At 36.7% G+C, this 13,666-nt stretch overlaps 1 protein-coding gene across 4 annotated transcripts in view; it reads left to right on the plus strand.

Moving 5' to 3' along the window:
• Plekhg1 (pleckstrin homology and RhoGEF domain containing G1) overlaps nt 1-13,666 on the plus strand; it is a 208,941-nt gene that overhangs the window by 45,218 nt on the left and 150,057 nt on the right. For all 4 annotated transcript variants that reach the window (XM_015502244.2, XM_048799875.1, XM_048799867.1 and 1 more), the window contains one exon: nt 12,327-12,369. The gene's annotated coding sequence lies outside the window, so the exon portion shown is untranslated. The remainder of the gene's footprint in view (nt 1-12,326; nt 12,370-13,666) is intronic.

Here is a 13,666-nt window from a genome sequence, read left to right on the forward strand (position 1 = left end):
CCACAAAATCCTCACTATTACTGGTGAGAACTTGGCCTAAATTTCTGAGTATGTTTTCAAATTGGACTATCTAAATTAAAATAGCCAATGACAATACAGATGTCACTAGAGTACAGGAAAACTTAGTCCTTTTAGAGCTAGAAGGGACCCTGGAGGTTCTTGGGCAACTCTGTTTGAAGGATGATCTAAGGAAATGAGGTGCCCACTCCAGGTCAGACAGCTCACACAGCAGGCTGGCATTGGGCCCAAGGCTTCAGATTCCAGAACCAAAGTTCTTTCTGTAAGGCTGCCCATCTGGTCCACCTGCTGTCTGCTGACCGTGCCCCGGCCAGCATCCACCTATCCACCTGGCACCTACTGGGTGATGATACAGAAGGTGATATTGACAAGACTTACTCTTTATTTTTTTCTATTCATGGTCAACTTCTCAAAATGACTTAAATCTAATCTTCCCTACTCTTTCCAAATCTACTTTCTTGCCCATCACATTCAGAAGATAATCTTGTCTTTTATTTCACAGATAAAATAGAAGTCACTCGAGAACTTACTGGGCCATGTCAAACCTGATAATAACCACAGTCTTCTTGTAATAGCAGGTGTCCCCACCTGTCCTGTGTCCTAGTCTCTGCTGTCTTTTGGGGAATACTTTTGGTCATTCCACCTTTGCCAGTATTTTCAATCCTTTTACTCAAAACAAAACAAACAAACAAAACAGTACTTCCATATCATTAGGACTCTCCCACTTAAACCTCCTTAGAATACCATTCCTCTATAGCCCTTCCTAGCTTCCCCTCTTTCAGATGTAGTCTGTGATACCTGGTGCTTCTCACCCTGAAACATTTCTCCTTCAGCCCTCACAATTTCACAAAAGTGCTTTCACAGAAGTTAACAATGACCTCATGCCACTAATTCCAGTGAACACATTTCACTCAGTTATTCACTGTTTTAATTAGCTTTTTCACTGCTGTGACCAAAAGACTGGACAAAAACAATTTTTGAGAAGGAAAAGTTTATTTTGGAGTTCACGTTTTTCAGAGGTCTCCATCCATAGATGGCCAACTCCATTTCTTAGGGCCTGAGATGAGGCAATGAGGCAGAGCATCATGGCGGAAGAGTGTGGCGGAGGGAAGCAGCCACATAATAATCAGAAAGCAGAGAGAGAGTCCACTTACCAGATATAAAATATATACCCCAAAGGCACACTCCCAGTGACCCACTTCTTCCAGCCACACTTTATCTGCCTTCAGTTACCACACAGTTAATCCCTATCAGGGGATTAATTCACTGACTATGATAAGGCTGCATAACCCAATCATTTCACCTCTACACCTTCCTGCATTGTCTCACCCAGAAGCTTTTGGGGATACCACATATTAAGTATAACATTCATTTAGTGATTAGTTGTTAACTACTGCCCTGTACTGGGTATTGGGCATGCTGTGGCACAAAAAGAAACAGGTGCTCATGTGGATGAGGAAACTGATGCTAATCACATACCTGGAGTTGTTGAGGATTTCAATTAAAACAAAAAAAACACAATTCTAACTAATTTGATGGTGGTAGATTCTGTCCTTCCATTTCATAATGAAATTTGAGGCATTGTGTTCTCCCGGCCCAAGGAGAGTCCTGCCTATTTATCTGGGCTTAACTTTAGTATCACATGAGCAAGTGCCTATGCTTTTATATATACACAAGTATCTGGGTGACACATGCTCATAACCAGAATCTGAAAAACTCTTATTCTGCTTATGGAGTTAGAAATCACATAGAGACTTTCTAAATAAAATTTACTCTAAAGTCAGTCAACCTCACTTAATATAGTCTAAACCAGTAAGACAGATGCAAGAAAATTCCAATGATTTGCCGTGGAAGAAACTGAAAACATTCTGCAGGAAGGATGATCTGCGAATTCGGTCTCCCTGAGACGTTTTTGAGTTGGTAATCACATTAAGTTTTGAACCTTTTTAAGATCAGCAAAATAGCTGTGTAAGCACACACTAGACATGCTAATGGAAAGTTTCATGAAAGTAAAAACAGTTGGCTCAAGTACGGATTGAAAATGACAAGGTTTCTTTGAATATGTCAGTTCTCACCCTCTTTTCCTCATGGGTTACATTATTCACTTTTAACATTTCCCCTTTTGGGAAGTAAAAACAGTCCCCAATCGCAAAACCAGAGATTTCCAGGAAGTACTGGTTGTCGAAATGCTGAGAAACATGTAGATGAATAAAATCACTGTTTGGTAGTCACTGTAAAATGTTTCATGGGAAGCCAGTCCTCCACATTCAGGTTTCCTATTTTCCCCCTGAACCTGAAAGTTAATTGAAATACCCTCAGGATGAATGTTAAATAAAAACTCTGTGATATATTTGATAGTACACTTTATGCACTTTAAAAAAAACTTGATATGTCAAAACCTATTTTTTCTTGACTGATGTGGAAAGGTTAAAAAAAAATGTCTCATTGAAAGGAAATTACCTTTCCAAATATAACATTTGCAAATGATGGAATAGGTTTTTCCATATGTTGCCTGAATAAAAGTAGTGTTTTTACAGAAGCCTTGTTTAAAAAAAAAAAAAAATTCTGTTCTTCACCACTGAATAAGTAGGTGAATACAAATTCAGGTATTTAAAGCTTTTCCCCAACATAAGAAACCGGATCTCTTCTGCTTCTCTTACCAAATCTATTTTACTTATGAGATAGCCCAACTTTTAAAACCATACCATAGCCAGCTGAACTCATTTTAAGGGAATTTCCTTACGTTCATTAACACTGCTCTTTTTCACTGTTTGGTCAACACGTTCTACACTGGTTGAAAATACTGATCTGGATTGAAAGAAGATCTTTAATTTATAAAAGGTAATGCTTATGAAATATTTCTAAGATAACTTCATTGGTTTCTGTGAATTCCTCCATTTTATTTTGTATAGAATATAGGCACAGATTCTTCTCCTTACTTAGGGCTGTACTTGATCTTCAGAAATCCTTGTCTTGCCTATCATATTCCTCCACTAGTGTGCTTCCTTATCCAAGATTTTAATGTTAGAATTATATTATTTTTATGCTTTCAAAAGCTCACCACGTAGCTGCAGTTGCTCCTGGCACTGTCTCTAGCTATATCCGCAATGGCTGACCTTGACCAGAGGTTCCACATGGGTAAGGACTATGTGCATCTTTTTTGTAGCTAGATCCTTAGTACTGACATGGGTAAACCATTGGTGCTCAAATGTTGGGGTGCATTTTCTGAGCCACACAGGCCGCCTGAGTGATAATAAAATGGAGCTGGGAAAGTGCTGATAGCTGCATTAAGCCACCTGTAATTTAGTGCCTGTCTGGTCTGTTCACTGACACGTACTCCTTCTAGAACCTGATGTCTGAGTCTGAGGCTCACTGTTTTTCTTTGTAACCCTAGTGCTACAAAAAGCACCTGTAAGTGGAAGTCATTCTCAGGAAGCATTCTCTACTCCACATTGTCCCCACTGTCACCTCCAGCACTGAAGAATAAAGGAAGATGGTGTTGGTCTCTCCAGTTCTATTTAAGAGGACTTTTTTACTGTAAGTAAGAAAATAGAGGGACATACAGGGAATTTGAGGTAGGGGTCACCCATTGGAACACCAAATATTAAGTATCAGAATTAATAATCCTTGTCAAATAATTATGCCAACTGTTACTTTCTTTAAAAAAACTAAATAGGAAAGCCAGGCATGGTGGTGGTGCACTCCTGTAATCCCAGACTGGGGAGGCTAAGGCAGGAGGTCTGCAAGTTTGAGGCCAGTCTTTGTCACTTAGTGAGATCCTGTCTCAAAATAAAAAAAGACTGGGGATGTAACTCAGTGGTAGGCATCTCAGGTTTAATCTCTAGTACAAAAAAAAAAAATCAAAATAAATAGGAAATGGCAAAATCTAAGGTTCAACAATCAAAATCTGGTGAACAGAGTTCTCATCTGTCTGCTTGTGGTCTTCTTTTATAAAAGCTCACATTCAACTTGCCTTAAAATCTAGCCCAGATTTAGGAAGTATTCAGTCTTAGCATAACCCATCCATGGAGAACTTTAATTAATCCTACCTGGTATGGTGTGTGATCCTGTGGAAGCCAGAAATTGATACAAAGTAGACACTGACCTTATCTTAAAAGCTCACTCATTTTATAAATTATATTTATAAATAAGATACCAAGGTTTGACGGGACATGAAAACTTTGTATATAATATCTGGATTAAGTGGGTAGAACTTTCATTTTGACAAATTGTTCCTAATATAGCTGTCAAAATACCACTGAAAGGGGCTGGGGATGTGGCTCAAGTGGTAGTGTGCTCGCCTGGCATGCGTGGGGCACTGGGTTTGATCCTCAGCACCACATACAAATAAAATAAAGATGTTGTGTCCACTGAAAACTAAAAAAAATAAATATTTAAAAATTCTCTCTCTCTCTCTAAAAAAAAAAAACCACTGAAACAATTGTGCATATTACAAACTGCTGGATGTATGTAGTTTTCTCATGAACACATGAATGGTATAAATGTGAGATGTATTCCGAACTTCAAGGCACCAGGCCTTGTTCACTCGGTAATTTGTCCCTGGCAGAGGGCCAGACACAGATAAGGCATTTAGCACATAATTGAATCAAATTATGGATAAAACTAGTAGAGGTACTGGTTAGGAAACTAAGAAATATTCCCTCTTTCCATAGTCTCCTCTTTAAAATTCAGGGTTGTGTGTGTTAAAGTAGTTCAGACCCACTAGGTTTCATTCAAAAGAAGAGTTAGCCAATTAGAGATATCAAAGTAGAAACTGAAATTGACTTGAATTTGCAAGAAAAGCTCTAGATCATGTCTTTGGAGGTCTCTATGATAATAGAAATGTGTGTTTCAATGTAGTAGATCCTAAATATTTGTTGAGGATAAACAACCATTTCTAAAATACTTAAATAATCACCTGTGTGAACAAATTTCAAGTGATAGCCTGACATTCTTATTATAAAATATTGGGCGATTTTATTTCTCCACTCCCTTCCCATCTTTGTTGATGATTGCTATTGCAAGTTCTGTAGCTGATGGTTTTCATGATTATATCTGAGCAATTATGTTTTCATATAGCCTCCCAGAATAGGGGATTGGTTCTAAGAAGGAACAAGTAAAATTCAAAATTATTCTTTGTACTCTTCTTCTTTCTGTAACTTTACTGCTTGTTTCTATTTTTTCAGATTAACAACAGCATTTGTAGAAAAAGCAAGATAACTTTGTACAAGATCCCTTCTCCAGTAACAACAAAAATAAGGTCTCTAGAAGTATATGTAGTGAGAGATCTGTGAGTCCGTAATATAGACAATGAAATAACTTTAATTTTATTGGAAGATATTTTTAAAGGTCTAAATAAATAGAGGGGGATAACCTGTTTATAGGTAATCTCATTGTTATAAAGACCTCAATTCTCCTAAATATAGATCCAGTGAAATTCCAACAAATCCAACATGGTTTTGGTGGAACTTAGGATGATTCTAAAATTTATCCAGAAGAGCAAAGATCCATAAACAATAATAACGACAAAAATCCTGAAGAAAAAACAGAATTATTTGGCAATGTTGATTTATATATAAAGCTATAGTAATTTGGGCCGTATAATTTTGGCAATTGTGATAAGCAATTTGACAGAGGTCTTGAAGTAAGTCAAAATTTATATAGAAATCTAATATGTGACAGAGCTGAATTGCAAATCAGTGGAAAGGATGAATTGATAAACAACGCTGGGGTTATCCTTCTGGAATAAAAACAAAAATGTGTCCCTGCCTCACACCATATATATAGTAATCAATTTCAAATGGATTAAGGACCTAAATGTGAAACAATTATAAAGCTTATAGAAGAAATATAAATGAATCTTTGTGTCCTTCAGATAGGAAAGAAATTCTTAAAGTAGACACAAAAGTCATTGAGCCACAAAGAGACATTGCATCATATTTAAGGGTTCCTATTTGTCAAGTCAGACTGTAGATGAATCATGACCCATAACAGACATCTCGATTTATATGTTGAGGGACATATAAATAACTCCAATAATTCTTAAATAGAGACTCAATAGAAAAATAGGTGTTAGTCAGCTTTTTGTCTTGGTGATCAAAATACCTGACCACAACTTGGAGGAGGAAAAATTTATGTAGGGCTCACCATTTCAGAGGTTCAGTGCACGGTGGGCCTACTCCATTGCTTGGGCCCAAGGTGAGACCAAACATCATGGCAAAGAGTGGAAAGGAAAGGAAAAGCTGCACAGGAAAGCTGTTCCGCTCATGGTAGCCCAGAAGTGGGGGTGGGGTGGAGAAAGAGTGAACATGAAGACCAGGCACAGATATATTCCAAGGGCACACCCCTAGTGACCTACTTCCTCCAGCCATGCCCCACCTGCCTATAGTTACCACCCAGTAGTCCATTCAGATTATCAATCCATCAAATAGATTAGTCTACTGATTAGATTACAACTCTCATAATTTCACCTCTGAGCATTCCTGCATTGCCTAACAGGAGCTTTGGGGGGATACTTTGTATCCAAACCACAACAATAGGAGAAATATATGAACAAGTTTTTCACAGGGAGGGAAACATGAGTGGTTTGTAATACCCATTAACATAAAAATATGCCTAACCTCATTAGCAATTAAGAAAATGCAAATTTAAACCACAGTAATACTATCCACACCTCCAATTATAGCTATAATTAAAATTTTAATAGTATCAAGTCTTGGCCATAATATGGAAGGGAAGAGTTCTTATATATTCTGGGCGGAGTATAAATTGGTATAATTACTCCTGAAAAAACTTGATGTTACCAGTGAAGTTCAATTGTGTATGATGGACGATCCCAAAGTTACTTCAGATAAATACAATGTAGAATCTCACACATATGAACATAGGGGGTATGTGTGACATTGATTATGATGGGAAGAAAAAGAACTGAAAACAATCTAAAGGTCCAAATAGTAGAGCATATTCAGCCATGTGTCATGTGGTGATGGGGATTCTGTCTGAGAGAGAGGCAATTTTATCATAAAGCAAACATCATATATTTATTTACACAAAAAAGATGGCTGTGATGTTACTAGGCAATATAATTTCACGGGACCACCCCATATATATAGTTCATCTTGATCAAAATAGCATTACACGATGCATAACTGTAAAAATACTACAAATTATCCAATAAAATACTATCCATCAATGCAAACATATGAACTACACAGTTAGCAAAACAACATGGAAGAATTCACAATATAGTATTGAATGGGAGAAAGCAAGTCACAGCGGTGTATTAGGAGCCTGTTTTATCAGTTCAGAAGCACACAAATTGGATCTGAATGAGGTTCCTCCATGGTGGCTCATTCTCAGGCCCCATGTGTCAGTAGCAGTTCTACCCTTTGAATCCTCTCTTGTTCACATGTAAGAAGAGCAGGAAAAGATCTGTTTCCTGTCTAATAAAATAACCCAAATTAGGTCTCACTGGGCCTAATTGGTCTGGTTTGGACCGTGTGCCTATCCATGAACCATTCATGGTAATTACAGGGGTGAAATATGATGAATGGTTAGGCCAGTTAATATGCTTCCAAGGTCTTGGGCTGGGAGTAGAACAAGGGAGAGGAAAATGCTGGTCTGTGTGCCAGAAGGAGGGTAGATGGATGTTGGCCTTCTAAGGCAGCAGAGGATATTGTCCTAATATTATTAGTAGAAGCCAATTTGTATTCTGCTCACCAGCATTACTTGCTTGTGATCCCTGAATGAAATGATGCAGCTCAAAGATGGGCAGGTAGAAGCAAGAAAGGAATTTTTATGTTGTAGAAAATCCAGAGTCACAGGTTACCTACCTGCATTCCCAAAGGAGAAGGGATGGGTGTCGAGTGGCCCCCAAGATGGCAGGTATGGATGGAAGGAATAATCTAATCCCTATGGAGATTCTTTGGGGATTTATTTGATCAAATTTTGTATCCCTCAAAAATACTCACTTTGTTTTTGTCTACTTGACCATCTATATTACTGACTTAATACTTTCTAAAAACTTATGGAAGGAATGTTGATAGATTCCTTTGGGAGGGGCATTATTACAGTACACACTGATCAAAGGCCTGTCCTATCATTTCTGATAGATTCATATGGATTTCCACCCTCAGTTCATTTCTTTTATGAAGCTCATATGTTTTACTCAGGAAAATAAAGAAAAGTTTTGTGCTTATGAGCAAATCTTTGGGCTCTTACATATCAACTAATTGACACTTTACAGAAAATGTTTATGCTTTGGGTCTTTGCACAGCCATTATTGCAAATAGAGGTGTTATATTATTTCTTGTTAAAACCTTGCCCAACTGAGTTCATTAAAAACTAGTTCTATAGAGTCACATAATATTTTGCCCTACACATAAAAAACAAAGTTGATCTCTTCTGTGGGTTATCTGGTTAACATTTATTCTGGGATAACTAGACTTGATCTTGTAATTATTGTCAAAACTTTTAGTCTCTCTCCTCACTCTGTTGTCTAAAATTAAAGGAGAGCTTATTTTAGACACTGTAGCTAAAAGGACATAGTGCTATATTGGACTTATGTCTCCTTTTTACAAAACCAATCCTGACATTTTACTTATTATTATACTCCAACTCACATTAGTTGCACTTCACTTATATAACTTACTTTAAACATTACCTCGCTTGTACACCAGACTATAAGCTCAGCATTGTTCTTTAGCCAAAAGCAATTTGACTTGTTTCACTGTGATTTAGAAAAGTGCAATCAGCATTTTCTTTGCACAAATAGAACATTGATGGCTATTTTATAACATTTTCCTAACCTTCAGAAGTGGAATGAAGTTTTATTTTGTTTTTACACCAAATTCTATTTGTGATGCCTGAGTGCACTACATTACTGGATTTTCCACTTAAAGCCAGATAATCAAATATTCTTAATGTGCTTTTTTTCCTAAAAATCCTTTATTGGATTTACAAAACAACCCTGAGGTTCTCGACTGTTCACCTATAAATAAGCATTGCTGATTAGAGAATCTGTCTTGCTATTCTTATATTCCTATAATGACTCCAAATACCAGTTCATTGTTTTATCTCATATTGAATTTCCTGACTATATAGTGCTTTCCCTCTCTTTTGAAAAGTACATTTTTACTCTTCATCATTTCTCATTAGGAAGTAATAATCTTAACCTAAATATTTTCTTTAGTGTCTTCTACATAGTTTCTTCCCTGTGAGTATATTTTTCTGAATATGATCAGATTAGTGAGTAGGTATTGCTGCTCCTTGACAAAAAAACATTACTTTTTACCTGCTGTGCTTCAAATCAACTTATAGAACTTTACCATTTCCAATAAATTTAAAAATATTTTTAATAATTATTTTAAGTATTTGTTATAGGTTTCCAGTGGTAATTTGCTCTATTCTTTGCCTTTTGCTGCATTACAGTGAGCATCTATCTTTTTAGGCTTTATTTTTCTATGCTTTAGAGCATTTTAAAAATTTCATTGATGTATAAAAATTATACATATTTATAGAGTACAGTGTGATATTCAATTTGTGTGCACAATGCATAATGATCAGACCAGGGTATTAGCATTTCCATCACCGCAGATGTTGGTCATTTCTTTGTGTTGGGGACATTCAAAATCCTCTCTACTAGCTATTTTGAAATGTGCAGTTAATTGGTGTCAGCCGTAGTTACCCCACTCTGCTGCAGAACATTAAAATGATTCCTCCTATTGAACTTCACCCTGTACCCATTAGCTCTCCTTCCCCATCCTGCTTCCCTGCCTCTGGGAACCACTATCCCACTGTCTACTTCCTGAGACCAACTCTTTATCTTCCACATATTACTGAGAACATGAGCTGTTTCTTTTTGTGTTTGTTTCTGTATCTCTTATTTTACTTCTGACTTTTTATTTAAAATGATGCAATGGTGCCTGCCTGTAATCCCAATGGCTCTGGAGGCTGAGGCAGGAGGATCACAAGTTAAAGCCAGCCTCAGCAATTTAGTGAGGCCCTAAGCAACTCAGCAAGACCCTATCTCTAAAATATTTTTAAAAGGACTGGGGATGTGGCTTAGTGGTTAAGCCCCTCTGTGTTCAATCCCTGGTACCAAAAATAACAACAACAAAAAAGATTAAAAGATGGATGTTGATTTTAGATCTTTTTAAAATCGTGGTATATCATTCTTTTATTTTTATGTGCCATTTTAACATCCCTGAAGATATAAGAGGGCTGGGGACTCAGTGGCAGTGTGCTTGCCTAGCATTTTGAAAAGTACATTTTTACTCTTCATCATTTCTCATGAGGAAGTAATAGGCCTAACCTAAATATTTTCTTAAGTGTCTCCTACATAGATTCTTCACTGTGTGTGACGTCCCAGGTCCAATCCCCAGCACAAAAAAAAAAAAAAAAAAAAAAAAGACATGAGCATGTGTAAGTCTCCTATGATGTATTGATAGGACATAATAGTTCTACTTACATATTTATAGAATACTATAGAATAAACCCTCTTTATAATGATGTGTCATATACTAGAAATTGGGTTTTCCATATACCTATTTAGGATTCTTATATCTTATCTAAATCAAACAGGATCTTAGTTATCTTTGTACCTTATCAGTTTGGTTATCAGGCTTCTGTTAACTTCATCAAACAAACTAGATAGCCTCATTTTTTTCTGTATCCTAACTGCTTTATATAATTCAGGAATTATCTAATTCTTGAAGTAAACCATATGTGTGTCTTTTAGCTTTTATGTTTTTAGTTCAGTTTTGATAATTAAATGTCAACTTAGAAACTTTCCACTGAGAAGTTTAAATTTATTTGCAAGAATATCTTTATAGAGCACTCTTAGTTTTTCATTCTGTTTTATTTCTTTTTAAAAAAATTTTTATTAGTTGTTGATGAACTTTTGTTTATTTGTATGTGGTACTGAGAATAGAACCCAGTGCCTCACACATGCTAGGCGAACACCTTACCATTAAGCCACAACCCCAGCCCTGTTTCATTTCTGTGATATATTATTCCTTGAATAATTCCAGTTTCATATTAGATTTTAAGACTAGATTTTTAAGAAACCTGTTTATGAGATATTTCAATTTTCAGTGAACCAACTTTTGTTGTTTAAATATCTAAATATGCTTACCTGTTTTTCTGTGTATTTCTGCCTTTCTAATATATTTATTGTTGTTTTCTAACCTAACAGAATTTAAATATTTAGTTCATTTCTTTGTTCTCTCTTAAAATTAAAAAAGATCAATTACTGATATCACAAATCAAACAGCCTTGTTTTTAGTCCCCATATGCAAATAAATTAGTTCATTTTTACTATCCGTCCTCCTTGATTCTTTCATTGTTAATAACATAAGCTAGCATTTCAGACTTCAGTGGGGCTAGATATTATAATAAGATATTATTAGATATTTATTTGATATGTTTTCAAAAATGTTGAAAGTCCCACTCCCTCTACTGCTTTTATAATAATAACTGCTTTCAGTGCTATTCTGTAGCTACTTTTTCACTCTGAAGTTTTTATTTTGATTCATCCTTCAGTCAACTGGAATATTTTGGAGACACTTCATGAAGAGACACAACTGATAAATTTCTGGGAACATTTGTTTTTTTCTTTTTAAACTCTGCCATCATCGGAGTATCTGTGGTTCCTTCTTTTGGAACACAGTGAACAGAAAAACTGTGCCCCCACCCCCCAGTCCTACTAGATGTGTGTGTGTCTCCCCATGGACTCCACCCTCCAACCACCTTGCAAAAAGATGTAACCCAGGAGGAATTATGACACTGAGTCATGGAGAAGAGCTGTGGGGAGAGGGCCGTGGCCTTAGAAAGCTGTTCCCACACTGTGGAGGACTTGGGGAGGGAAGGAGGGAGGCAGAGGATGAGGCTGATAGAAATGGTCCCTCCTCTTCCAGCCTCACAGCCTGGGGTTCATCTCTTCACTAGGGAGACTTCTGCCTGATTTATGGGATGTGGTTGAGCCCTTTGTTTTCAGAGGTGTTCAAAGTTCAAGCCTTTTGAATCTTCTAGGAATTTAAAGGGAAAATCAAAGATGGTTGGATGCCAGCATTTTCTAATACCACAAGCATAAGTCTTTTTGGTTTTCTCTTAATTTCTTATGATTCTTGCTAAAATTCTATTATAGAATACATGTGGTTTTTTCCCTGGGATAATTCTGCCATTTTACAGCTAATCTTTATTTTTCCACTTAAAATTATCCCTAATGTCTTATCCATATCCTATTAAAATAATTCTGAAAGGCAACATTTAAATAAAAAATTGTTTATTTTTTTGTGTTTCTACTACAGGTGAAGAGTATTGTGAAGAGCTCAGAGTGAAGACATTGAAAAGGTGAGGTTCAGATACAAAAGTGAGTCATTTGCACTTTTTTCGCTGCTTGACAATGAAACTTGTTAAAAAGGTAATATGTTATAATTTAGGTTTATTGAGTAGTATAGAAGTATACCCTTTAGGTCAACATTTTCTGTTTGCAGGTTTTTGTTGTTGTTTTCCAAATAGGAAAAAACAAATTTTGAATAGTTTTCAACCATTTTGCAAGACAGAATAACAAACATTGTTGCCGAAGGATGGAAAGAGAAAGAAAATGCTTACTTGGAAATCACAGGCACAAGTTTCAGCGTGGCTGGGGAGAGTCCCCCTAGGGTGGCTCTGGTGGCCGGCCAAAAGGTAATAAGTTAGTGTTACTTGTGGATGACATTTAAATGCTTTTCTTTGTCCAGAAAAGTTCTGTCTGTCCTTTTAAACTTCTTTTTCTTCATGATTTAAAATCTCATTCTGGTTTTGTGGTGTGGGGCTCAAAAACCCACAAAGAATGATAAAAGGAAAGGAAGGAAGGGGATCTATCTTTTTTTTGTTTGGTCAAGGCAATTATTTTACTCCATTTCTTTCCTAAGTGTGCTAAAGTGTCATATTCAGACCACATTGTAAGCTGTTTGTCCAGACCCCAAATGGCAAAGTAACATCGCTCGATCAATCGCGTATCGAATGCTGCGGTAGGAATACAGGAGGAGGCTCAGTCTGGTGAGCATAGTGTTATTACTTCTTACTGAAAAAAAAGCAGCTTATGTTTCAATTTCTTTTTTCAGTACTGGGGGTTGAACCCTTTACCGTTGAGCGACATCTTCAGTCCTTCTGATTTTTTTGTTTTGAGAAAGGGTCTCCCTGAGTTGCCCATACTACCCTCCATCTTGCCGTCTTCCAACCCCAGCCTCCCAAGTCAAAGGGATTGCAGGGACGTGCCACCTTGCCCAGCCTTTTTATTCTTTAAAAAATAAAAACAAAAGGAAAAAACTAACTGCAACAATAGGCTTGAGTCTTTTGCCTTAACTAATAAAATAATTGTGTTCCATTGAAGTCATAACCATTGGATGCGCTGAATTAATCTTGAAGCACTCAAAGTTATTATAAAGACAAATCGGATTTTAATGGGGTTCTGATTGCTCGGCTTATGTCAGAGTTCATCAGTGTTTTGTTAACTGGTAAAACAATGGTTTTCCTCCTGCAGTTCTTAATTACAGGCAGGAAAGTCCCATAAGTTCTCTGGCTCAATTTGTGTCTAGAATGCTGAGTACTTTAAAAAGCAAGACTTTGTGACCAAGAGCTGACTTACCCATGAGACACGGTGCTC

This window comes from Marmota marmota, unplaced genomic scaffold, assembly GCF_001458135.2.
Source record: "Marmota marmota marmota unplaced genomic scaffold, marMar, whole genome shotgun sequence".
Lineage (NCBI taxonomy): Eukaryota > Metazoa > Chordata > Mammalia > Rodentia > Sciuridae > Marmota > Marmota marmota.